Consider the following 13,207-nt stretch of genomic DNA (forward strand, 5'->3'; position numbering starts at 1 on the left):
ATCAGTTGGAGACCAAATCTTGCGTGGATGTACGTCTAGGGTAGCCTAAGAGCTGTGTGAAGTTTCATCCCCAACAAGGTTTAGGATTTAGGGTTCAGGGTTTAGGGTTTAGGGTTTAGTCATGCTAGTAGGGATTGTAAAAATGTACGCATTATACCTTCTACATGGCACGAACCAAATCAGTTGGAGACCAAATCTTGCGTGGATGTACGTCTAGGGTAGACTAAGAGCCGTGTGAAGTTTCATCCCCAACAGGGTTTAGGATTTAGGGTTTAGGGTTTAGGGTTTAGGGTTTAGGGTTTAGTCGTGCTAGTGGGGATTGTAAAAATGTATGCATTATACCTTCCACATGGCACATACCAAATCAGTTGGAGACAAAATCTTACATGGATGTACATCTAGGGTAGCCTAAGAGCCGTGTGAAGTTTCATCCCCAACAGGGTTTAGGATTTAGGGTTCAGGGTTTAGGGTTTAGGGTTTAGTTGTGCTAGTAGGGATTGTAAAAATGTACGCATTATAACTTCTACGTGGCACAAACCAAATCAGTTGGAGACCAAATCTTGCATGGATGTAGCCGTGTGAAGTTTCATCCCCAACAGGGTTTAGGATTTAGGGTTCAGGGTTTAGGGTCTAGGGTTTAGTCGTGTTAGTAGGGATTGTAAAAATGTACGCATTTGTCCTTCCACATGGCGCATACCAAATCAGTTAGAGACCAAATCTTGCGTGGATGTACGTCCAGGGTAGCCTAAGAGCTGTGTGAAGTTTCATCCCCAACAGATAAGTCCACGTGCATATTTCATTAGTACGTGCGCCATTTTTCATACATAGTCGTGCTAGTAGGGATTGTAAAAATGTACGCATTTGTCCTTCCACGTGGCGCATGCCAAATCAGTTGGGCACCAAATCTTGCGTGGATGTACATCTACGGCAGCCTAAGAGTCGTGCAAAGTTTAATCTGCAATAGATAAGTCCACATGCATATTTCATTAGTACATGCGCCATTTTTCACACATAGTCGTGCTAGTAGGGATTGTAAAAATGTACGCATTATACCTTCCACGTGGCGCAAACCAAATCAGTTGGAGACCAAATCTTGCGTGGATGTACGTCTAGGGTAGACTAAGAGCTGTTTGAAGTTTCATTCTCAACAAATAAGTCCACGTGTATATTTCATTAGTACGTGTGCCATTTTTCATACGTAGTCGTGCTAGTAGGGATTGTAAAAATGTACGCATTTGTCCTTCCACGTGGCGCATACCAAATCAATTGGGCACCAAATCTTGTGTGGATGTACGTCTATGGTAGCCTAAGAGCCGTGCAAAGTTTAATCTCCAACAGATAAGTCCACATGCATATTTCGTTAACGTGCACCATTTTTCACACATAGTTGTGCTAGTAGGGATTGTAAAAATGTACGCATTATACCTTCCACGTGGCACAAACCAAATCAGTTGGAGACTAAATCTTGCATGGATGTACGTCTAGGGTAGCCTAAGAGCCGTGTGAAGTTTCATCCCCAACAGATAAGTCTACGTGCATATTTCATTAGTATGTGTGCCATTTTTCATACGTAGTCGTGCTAGTAGGGATTGTAAAAATGTACGCATTTGTCCTTCGACGTGGCGTATACCAAATCAGTTGGGCACCAAATCTTGCGTGGATGTACGTCTATGGTAGGCTAAGAGCCATGCAAAGTTTAATCTCCAACAGATAAGTCCACATGCATATTTCGTTAGTACGTGTGCCATTTTTCACACGTAGTCGTGCTAGTAGGGATTGTAAAAATGTACGCATTATACCTTCCACGTGGCGCATACCAAATCAGTTGGAGACCAAATCTTGCATGGATGTATGTCTAGGGTGGCCTAAGAGTTGTGCAAAGTTTTATTCCCAACAGATAAGTCCACACTCATATTTCGTTAGTACATGCGCCATAGCTTTGCTGCAGTCGTGCTAGTAGGGATTGTAAAAGTGTACGCATTGTACCTTCCACGTGGTGCATACCAAATCAGTTCAGACCAAATCTCGCATGGATGTATGTCTAGGGTGGCCTAAGAGTCGTGCGAAGTTTCATCCCCAACAAGTAAGTCCACACGCGTATTTCGTTAGTACGTGCGCAAATTTTCTTAGTCACGTTTTTAAAATGTCCTAAAGCACAAAACAAATTACAACATTACTACTAATAAACAATTTTTTGTTTTACAAACACAACAAATCCCATTGAGAAGACATCGGACATCATGTATAAAATAGAATCTAATACAATGATGTGTATGAACATGTATACAGCCATCATAGTGAAATACAAAATATGAGTCCATGAAAATTACAATGGTATGGTCACACAGTGAGCCTATACATATCGAATACAAAAAAGTGTAATCAACTAGTGATACCCAATAAAAATCAATCTAATCAACTGATGATCCCAAAAAATATGATATGTAATGTGCTACTCCTCAGGATTAGCTCTCATGCCAATAGTTGCAAGTATGCTCTCGTGATCCGCCACTGCAAGGCACCATCGTGGAGTGGACGTCGCCTTGCGAGTGCGAACATGACTCAAAGTAATCTTGATCCCAACAAAAAGATGAGAATACATGTATGCCTCCTGATCCGCCATGTACTCCTGGAACTCAATATAGTGACCATGCCTCTGTATCTGCTGAAAATAGTGGCCACCTACGATCATGCTATGAGCATTGAAGTGCATCCCATGCCCATCCACTGTATCCTCATTCAGCACACTCTTCAGCATAGAGCATCGCAACAAGTAATAATACACACCCTCCTCATTGCCCTCCGAAGCAATAACCACGAAGATATCACCAATACGCAAAATATCTATAAGCTGGTCATAATCTCTAGAGGAACTAAATCCCGCATTCTGATCATCATGTACCTCCTCCCAAGGCTGGAAGGGAGAAAGCACTCGCCGTACCCATGGATCGGCCCATGGTATCATGGAGCACCCTCCCCAATCATCATCAATGCATGCAGAGCAAAAACATGCAAACCGTTGAGAAAAGATCGCGGGGTGAGACTCACCTACGCTCCTGATGGAATGGAAATCAAGAGTGCCAGGCACAGAATGACAATCAAAAGGCCTAGACCAATCAAGACTCCCAATGTCCACACACCACAAATACCGGCTCACCATCCTATCATCACGCGACTGAAACGAGGAGGTAGTACTAGTGGATAAGTGCTGGCTGCACCACCGCACCACATCATGTGCATCCTTGAAGTGATCGGCACTGTGACGCAACTGGTATCGACACAAAGCACGCTTGCAAGCACCTGCACCATTGTGCTCTCCCTTACCGTGCCCTGTTTCGAAGTAGCTCCATGTGATCGGAATGCCTGTCTCACGGTGCCATCTGCAGAACCAATAAAACTGTCTAGCGGATTTGAATTGACCAACACAACCGTCTAACCAGATCCAGCGCCGTTGCCCTGTGACACCATGATCCTGAAATAATACTCCGATTGGATCTCATGCTATGGTGCAAACGTGTAATTCTCCGCAAAGTCCACCACTGAGACAACCACCCCTATAGGAAATGTCCTCAAACATGCACGGAACTGATGATCCTCCCATTTCGCAGTGTGCGAGTGGCGTATGTAGCGGTACAGCTTCCCTTGAAAACTGTAAATGAATACAACACGTGGTGTCTCCTTCCCCACAAGCTGCAACCTCCTCGACTATGCACCACCATCTAATGTCAAGGTACAGTACTCATACTGCTGCCAACGAACCATCTGCACATCACAAGTATCTAGTGCAACTCGTGGCACTCTAGCAAAGTCACCACACAAAGTACACGTGCCTTCCACACAATCAAGGGAGTGGAATAAAGCATCACCATCTCGTGTACACAATATGGAATGAATGAAGTCGCGAGGGCTAGTAGGAACCACTCCCCTATGACCATCAAGGGAACGGAATACGTCATACATCAATCCAAAATCCACATGGTAGCGACAACAGCATGTGTCATGCTCCTGAGAGCATCGCACAAACCATGGCCTCATCGCTCAAATGACCTCTGCCCAATCTTGAACTCCGGGTGCGCCTCTACAAACTGAGTGTACAACTCAGTCTGGGTACACTCCAAAAAACATGCACCATGCTCAATGTACACACCGCGTGACACCCTCTTCCGCAATGCCTTCTTGAACACTGGGGATGCTCTGCAATGCTCCTCCCAAAAATGTTGTATGAAGGACCTAGTGGAATCATCCAACAATCGATCGCTGCGAGGTGCATGACCACTCGAAGCCCAAAGAGCATCAGTCTCACTATCCTCTAGACTCTGCCTCCTAATGATGCCTGCTCGCAATGTGCACGGTGCAATCTGAAGAAGACGTGAAGCGGTACGCACATGGCCTATCATATGAGGTCTACTAATGGTAGCCACAATAGCACGATGTGCTGCCAAGGCATCACTGGAGTTCCTATGCTTAATAGAAGCATAGGAACGTCGAACACTGCTAAGGACCTCGCTAGATACAACCCTATCTCTACGTGCACCAAGACTAGCAAGCCTCCTACACTCTACCAAGTCAGGGTGATCAATCAGGGATGTGAGAAGAGAAGACTGCAAAGCTAGCGTGAGGTCACAAAAAAAAGACTGCACAATCTTGCTAGTACAACGACGGATAGTGGACTTTGGCAAGTCACATCGTGAAGCAACACTGCTGCTGCAAGGTGGGGCAAGGGGATCAATGGGAGATGGTAGGGTGGACGGGGGGAGGACGGGGGAAGGGAGGCATCCAGCGGAGCGGGGGGAGGGGGAGGGGGAGGGGGAGGGGGAGGGGGGAGGGTGGAGGGGGAAGAGGTAGAGGTGGAGGCCAAAATGTAGGTGGCTAGGGGAAGGGCGGAGGCTAGAGGTAGGGGAGCGGATGAGGATGGGGGGCCAATGGAGGTGGGGGTGGGGGTGGAGGTGGGGGTGGAGGTGGGATGTAGAGGTAGAGTTGGAGGTGGATCAGTGGTGGCAGCGCAAGCTCGAGCTCTAGAGGCTCTCTTGCACTCACGAGCCTTCCACTTGCACTCCTCGTCAATGAGATTTGGGGGGGGGTTCCTACATCTTTCACGTCTACTAGCTCTACGGCTTTGAGAACCCATTCTCAATGAAAGTAGGATGGAAGGTGTGACAAAGTGATGAGGAGGCAAGAATGGCTAAGAATGGGTGAAATGAACCAAAACGTCGTGTCTTATAGAGAGCCTCAACTCATCCACTAGATTGCTCTTAGATTGCTCTTCATTATTATTGGTGGAGAGGTGCTAAGATTGAAACTAATTGGCTAAGTTTTGGTGCTAAGATTGAAACTAATTGGCTAAGTTTTGTACCTTCAAATACCTTGATCGAGGTCTGCTATGCCCAAAGCCTAGATCATATACCTCAATCAGACCATATACCTCGATTGAGGTATTCAATGCATTACGCATGTATAAACCTCGATCGAGGTATCCCTAGGTATCCTCGGTCATATACCTCGATCGAGGTATTGTATGCCTCACGCAGGTCATATACCTCGATCGAGGTATTCTATGCCTCGCACATCATCATGTGTATACATCTGGCTGATGTGGCACCATGCATGGTCATGATGTGGTAATATAGTCTCTTCCATGACATTGAAAGGTGATGTGGCATGATGAGTTGGCATTCATGAGGTGATAGATTGACATGGCAAATTGAGGTGGAGGGATTGGTGACGTGGCAAGGTTGAGGAGGTATGCCAAGGTGGCATGGTGTGATCACATGGCTCATGATGTGGAATGATGAGGTGGCACATGTGGCAGCACGTGTGGCAATGTAAGGTGACATGGCAAGGAGTGATGTCACATCTCCTTGATGAGATGGCACCACGTGGTCTAACAACGTGGCATGGTTTTGATGACTCAGCCTTTCACATGGCAGCATGTAGACTCCAAAGGCTTGCCACTAGGGTCGGTGATGCTCCTAGCCTACCTCACCAAGCCTAATACCAAGCCTACCTTGTCTTGGTATTAGGCTTGGGTGGCACTTTTTCCCCCACAAAAGGGAGATTTCATTGTTGGAGGCCATATCGTACGTTTCCCTTACTCAAATTTAACCAAAATTTTTTCCTCTTATTCATCATGCAGAGGACTAAAAATATTGGCATTTTTGAAATGTTTGGTCATGTTTGAGAATTACTAGATTTATTTTTAATATTCTTTGTTGATCCTCTCAGGAGTAAAAGTAAAAATTAAACTTCAATCTTCCTAAATCTAACCGTTGGATTTGGGATTTGATGATTCAACCACACACCCTTATGTGCCTACTAACCTTCCACCGAATTGGATTTGCTTAATTATTCAAAATACTAAAAAAATGTGGTGTGCTACTAAAATGCATGTATTTTATGACTTTATTTATTATAAATAAATATTTATAATTAGATAAATCATTCAAAAAATTACCAATAAATCAAGTTAAGCTCTACATAATGCAAAGAGACCACTTACAAAGTTTCAATAACATTTAATCTAAAATGAGTGAGAAATTTAGAATTTAATATGACACTCTCTGTTCGTGACAAACGTGTGACCACCCTGGAACCATGCCGTGTGACACAAAGAAATTTTTTGTGTGTGCATCGAATTTTCGATCAAACTATACGATTGTGTGCACAATAGCAAGTGTGATGTTGTGTCAGAAGACTTCAGAGACTAGATCCATAGGGAAGTAGGTGAGATTTGCATTTTTGTGTGCTAAAAAGCTTGTTTTTCCACCTCCTAAGGATTGGGGAGTGAACAAAAAGTGGACACCCTTAGCTTGCTACTTCCCAATATACATTGCATGACTTGATTGTGTATATTCTGGTTGGGGAACTGCAAACCCTATCAAGAGACCAAAGTCTCCTGAGACTAGATTGTTTCCATATTATGCATTGCCCAACTTGATTCTATAAGCATTCTACTAGGGGAATTGCAGACTGTGTCAAGAGACCGAAGTGCTCTCGAGGCTAGATTGCTTACATACTATACATTTCATGACTTGATTCTCTAAGCATTCTACCAGGGGGGGGAGAGAGAGAGAGAGAGAGAGAGAGAGAGAGAGAGAGAGAGAGATTTGAAAGCCATGCTACGACCATACTACCAAAACACCTATATCTCTATAGCTCCCAAACATAATTGAATCAAATTTCAACATGGCCACATAATAAACCTAATAGACAACATTATACATCTGTAGATCAACATGGAAACATAATAGATACTGCCAATGACCTATAGCTCTGTAACTCCATACCTACATCAAGAATATTTCAACCATTATAGATTCAAAAAATTCAGGCCAAAGCATTTGAATGCCAACCAACATCAACCCTAACATGCCACATACATGTGTGAGCTATGGAGATAAACCACCTGAACACTTAGTAGACATTGACAACAAAATACCAAAAGCTCCACAACTCTCTACTTACATAATATACATTGCATGACTTGATTCTGTAAGCATTCTACCACAAGAATTGCAGACTGTGTCAAGAGACCAGAGTGCTCTTGAGACTATATTGTTAGAGTTAGCTCAAATGTCCACCTCTCATGTAACCCACCAATATTCTGTGTACCCAATGTTGTAAGGCCCCCATATGAGGAGAAGCCATGATGGGTATCAGATATTGGGAGGGATCCCCAGTTTAGACACTGGAAGGGGTCTTAGAGTAGACCAGATGGTTATGAGACGGCTTAGGAGCCAAGAGTAGATACCCGTCTGCACAAAGGGGGGGTTCGGGGGGGCGATAGCCCCCCCGATAGCAGGGGGTCCGGGGGGCGCAGGCCCCCGGTGGGGGTCTGGGGGCAAAGCCCCCAGCGGCAGGGTCCGGGGGCTGCCGGTAGCCCCAGGCCCGATGGTATGACCTATGCGCGATCCTTCATCTGCCCGACGGCATGTTTTCTGAAGGGTCGGTTGGTCTTCCAGGCCGACTGTCTATTAGGCCGACTGCCTATTACAGGGCCGACCGTCAACCACTTACACTATATAAGTGGCCACCCCCTATCATCAGATCACCAGTTCTTCACGCTCGTAGTCCTCCGTCCAGCATCTGTCTAGATCACCATCGAAGCTCTGTCTGTAGAGCGCACGGGTGGACAGCCAACCATCAGTTGTATCAGCAGTTTGGTATATCAGAATTTTTTGTATTCTCTCCAGCTTTCCATCGTGTACTTGCGTTTTGTTGTTATCTTCCGCTGCGTACTATTTTCTTACATATATTGCTTCCATATTATGCATTGCTTGACTTGATTCTGTAAGCATTCTGCCAAGGGAACTACAGACTGTGACAAGAGACCGGAGTGCTCCCGAGGCTAGATTACATACTATACATTTCAATGACTTGATTCTCTAAGCATTCTACCAGGGGAGAGAGAAAGAGAGAGAGAGAGAGAGAGAGAGAGAGACATTTGAAAGCCATGCTACGATCATACTACCAAAACACCTATATCTCCATATCTCCCAAACATAATTGAATCAAATTTCAACATGGACACCTAATAAACCTAATAGACAACATTATACATCTATAGCTCAACATGGAAACATAATGGATACTACCAAACGACCTATAGCTCTGTAACTCCATACCTACATCAAGACTATTTCAGCCATTATAAATTCAAAAAATTCAGCCCAAAGCATTTGAATGCCAACTAACATCAACCCTAACATGCCACATACATGTGTGAGCTATGGAGATAAACCACTTGAACACTAAGTAGACATAGACAACAAAATACCAAAAACTCCACAACTCTCTACTTGCATAGCTTGACGAGCATGAGAATTTCAGCCACTATAACCTAATGAATAGCAACATAGAAGAAAAAAACACCTACAACCAATGATGGGAATTTCACCATGAGAATTTCAGCCACTATAATCAAATGTACAACATGAGAATTTCAGCCACTATAATCAAATGAACAGCATGACAATCTCAACCAACATACAAGACAAAAGAAACTACAGCCAAATGCTAAATGCTAACAACACTTGGGAGACATAGACAACAAAATACCAAAAGCTCCATAGCTCTCTACTTGCATGGCTTGAACACTAAACAGCATGAGAATTTCAGCCACTATAACCAAATGAATAGAATGGGAATCTGAGCCAACATAGAAGACAAAATGCCTACAAGCATGAGAATTACAGCCAATATAATCAAATGAACAGCGTGAGAATTTTAGGCACTATAATAATGAACAACATGAGAATCTCAACTAGCATATAAGACAAAATAGCTATAGCCAAATGCTAAATGCCAACAACACTTGGAAGACATAGACAACAAAATGCCAAAAGCTCCATAACTCTGTACCTGCATGGCTTGAATAGCATAATTTCATGCACTATAATCAAATGAATAGCATGAGCATCTCAGCCAACATATGACTAATGACTATGCACTAATGATTGAGATGGACTTTGTGAACCATCCTAGACACGGAATGCGAAAGAAAAGAATGCTAAAGAGAAGCCTTGAACTGTGCGATTGGCACCTTGACCTGTGCGATCGGCACCTTGACTTGTGCGATCGGCACCTTGAACTGTGTGATTGGCACCTTGAACTAAGCAGTCTACATCATGATATGTGTGTGTGTGATGGGTGTGTGTGTGTGTGTGTGTGTGTGTGTGTGATGGGGGATGCATCCCCCAATATAAAAAATTAGAAAAGCCCTTGAGAGGCCTTGGTGCACGCATGAGCAACTTTGGGCCAAACAAGGTCCCCGTCTGGCTCAAAGTCGCACCTGTGCACACCAGTTTATGCTTTTTTTTTTAGTATGTCTTTCTTTTGGGGCATATCTTCCCCCCATCACACACACACACACAAAAGAAACAAATACAGCAAAAAAAAATATAAAAGAACCCTCGAGAGGCCTTAGTGCATGCAAGCGTGACTTTGGGCTAGATAGGGTCCCCATTTGGCCCAAAGTCACACCTGTGCACACCAAGGCCTCTCGGGGTTTTTTTTATCTTTTTATTTGCTTCCCCGTCTGGCCCAAAGTCACACCTATGCACACCAGGTCCTCTTGGGGGCTTTTTTATGTTTTTGGAAATGACCAAGCACTTCACTTTTCTTTTTCATAAAATACACCCAAACTTTTTTACTGTAGTCATCAATAAAAGTGATAAAATAATGATAGCCTCCAATAGATGCAGCTTTAGTAGTCCACACATCAAAGTGGATTAATTCAAATGGCCTCTTACTCTCCTGAACATGTCTAGGAAATGGTTTCCTTGCCTATTTTCCAAATTGACAGGCTTCATATACCTTATGAATTTCTGCAACCTTGAACTTAGGTAATCCTGAAATAATATTTTGGGCCTGCATTAATTTAAGTCACTGTACATTAACATGACCAATGCATTTATGCTAGATATCAATATCTGCAACTACCCCGGTCCCATGCGCAAACATTGCTGTACTCAATTCAGGCATGTCCACATCTAACGTAAACATTCTGTCCTTCTTCTTCCCTTTTGCTATCAAGCGACCTTTATTTTTCATATCCTCAACAAAGCATCCATGAGGATTAAATCTGACCTGCAAGCCTGCTCAACCATTTGACCAACAGAAACTAGGTTCTTGGTGATATTTGGGACATGAAATACATCAGACAGGTATTTCTTTTTTCCATCCTGCATAGACAAAGGAATTTTACCAATCTGCACAATAGGATGTGCAGTATCATCACCAGTCTCCACAAATCCTGGTCTTTCCATTTTCCTTGCATCCTGCATCCATTCTACATGACCTGTCATGTGGTTTGATGCACCTGAAACAATATACCACACATTATTGCTTTCTTCTGCACTTGTCACAGAATTGGTCATGTACTGCACCATAAACAGATGCTCATTTCTGTCATCACCCTGTCTACTAGAGGATGCATAATTGCCTTGGTGCAAATTTTTAGTCATGATGTTATTTTGCTTTTTATAGCAGTCTTTAACCACATGACCCATTTTACCATAGTAGTAGCATTCAACATTGTTGTTTGCATTTTGGCCTTTCTACCATCCACCACGACCTCTTTGGCTCCCCTTGCCTCTAAAGTTACTACATCCTCCTCCATAGGACTGGTTTTCTTGAATTTCCTACATATTCTGATTTCTGCCACGGCCTCCAAATCGGCCTGCTCTACCTCTGCCTCTACCTCTTCCAACATTTGAGTAGAAGACAGCTTCTTTTGAAGTTCCTCTTGAAGAAGATGCACCACCAATTCTGCATAATCCTTTCCTAGACCATTCAAGGTCATAGAAAATAAATCATCATCTTCCACGGGTGACCCAATAGAAGCAAGTGCATCTGCAATCTTCTTCACCTTCATGTGGTAGTCATTAATGCTCATATTTTCTCTCTGCACATTATGCAACTCCTACTTGAGCTGCATTTTCCTGGCTTGTGTATTTGTGCTATACATTTTTGTCAAAGTATCCCACGCCTCCTTTGGCATGCTTGCATCCTGAATATGCATGATCATAGAATCTAAAATATTGATAGACAGCCAGTACATAGCTTTTCTAGCTCTCTCATGCCAGCCTTTAAATGCCTGCAACTCCTATTGATTGGGAACATTAGGAATAATTGGTTCATGTTCAGCTCTAGTAATAAACTCCCAATAGCCTTTTCCCTTAAGGAAATTCATCATCTTAAACTTCCATGCTTGGAAGTTGTTCTTGTCAAGCTTTTTAGTGACAATCTATGAAAGAGCATTAGATGCCATTATAGAACACTGCAAAATATTATGTCATCATCTTCTCCAACACCACTTTTTGAGCTTTCTTCCTCCTTCCTTCTTAGAAATGGCTTACCTCTATTCTCCCCATTCCTTACGACTTTTGCCAAGCCCTTCTAGCTGGAGTTTCTACCTATGGGGCACTCCTTGTTGAGATATTGAGCTCCACTCGTGATATGCTAGGGTGACCGTTGTGTATTTATGTCACCGACTTGTTAGCTGCAAATGCGGTTGGTACACCGCCCACGAATAATAGCTGGATGACAGCTATCCTTATCTACTTTAGTTTGTGGCTTAGTTAGTATGCCACCTTAGTTAGTTGAGTTTGGTTTGAGACCCACATATAGGGTTCTTCTATTTCTTTGTACTAGAGTTCTTTTGGCTTACACAACTAAGAAGAGGAAAACTATTTTCAGCCTCCACCTTTGTGTGTGTATTCCCCCATTGCGTATGTGAGAAAGCCACAAGTGAGACTCCTTCCCTCTCTCCCACTATCTTCACATGGTATCAGAGCCTTGTTCGTGGTAAGGAGCTCAAGAAAGCAAACCAAGTTCGCGGTGTCTTGGTAAGAGGACCAGTGTTGCTTTCCATTTTTGAGTTTGGGAGCAAATCTCTGCAGGTAGCATAGCCAGAAGTGCAAGAGTGCACTATCTCAGATTGAGACGCCCTTTGTGTTGTGGTAAGAGGGCATTTCGGGGCCCATTTTGAAGGCGAAAGTTCTTCGCAGGCACTCAGAAAAAGGCCCTGTTTTTGCTATGCGACCACTGCTCTGCTAATTGATGAAAAGTTGTCGCATAAATTGCATTGTATGCCTATGTGCAGAGATATTGGGAGTTGCAGAATAATGCTTGTTGCCTATTGATGCAAAATCGTCACTAGGAAGTGACTGTGTGGTCAAATACCACTTTCTCAGTTTTGCAGATCTGCCCGTGTGAGGCAAAAGCTGTGTTTTTCTACAGTGACAGAATATTTTGCAACGTTTTGTAATGGCGTCTGATTCTCTTTCACAGATTGTCACTAAAAAGCTTGAGAAGAACAACTTCCAGGCATGGAAGTTTATAATGATGAATCTCCTTATGGGAAAAGGCTATTGGGAGTTCATTACAAGAAATGAAGAAGAACTATTCTTCCTAATGTTCCCAATCAACAAGAAATGCAGGCATTTAAAGGATGGCATGAGAGAGCCAAAAAAGTTATGTACTGGCTGTCTATCAGTATTTCGGATTCTATGATTGTGCATATTCAGGATGCAAGTACACCAAAGGAGGCATGGGATACTTTGGCAAAAATGTATAGCACAAATACACAAGCCAGGAAAATGCAGCTCAAATAGGAGTTGCACAATGTGAAGAGAGAAAATTTGAGCATCAATGACTACCACATGAAGGTGAAGAAAATTGCAGATGCACTTGCTTCCATTGGGTCGCC

Source organism: Dipteris shenzhenensis, chromosome 2 (genome assembly GCF_047967505.1).
Source record: "Dipteris shenzhenensis isolate YYH24624 ecotype China chromosome 2, Dip_SZ_1.0, whole genome shotgun sequence".
In the NCBI taxonomy this organism is placed as follows: Eukaryota; Viridiplantae; Streptophyta; class Polypodiopsida; order Gleicheniales; family Dipteridaceae; genus Dipteris; species Dipteris shenzhenensis.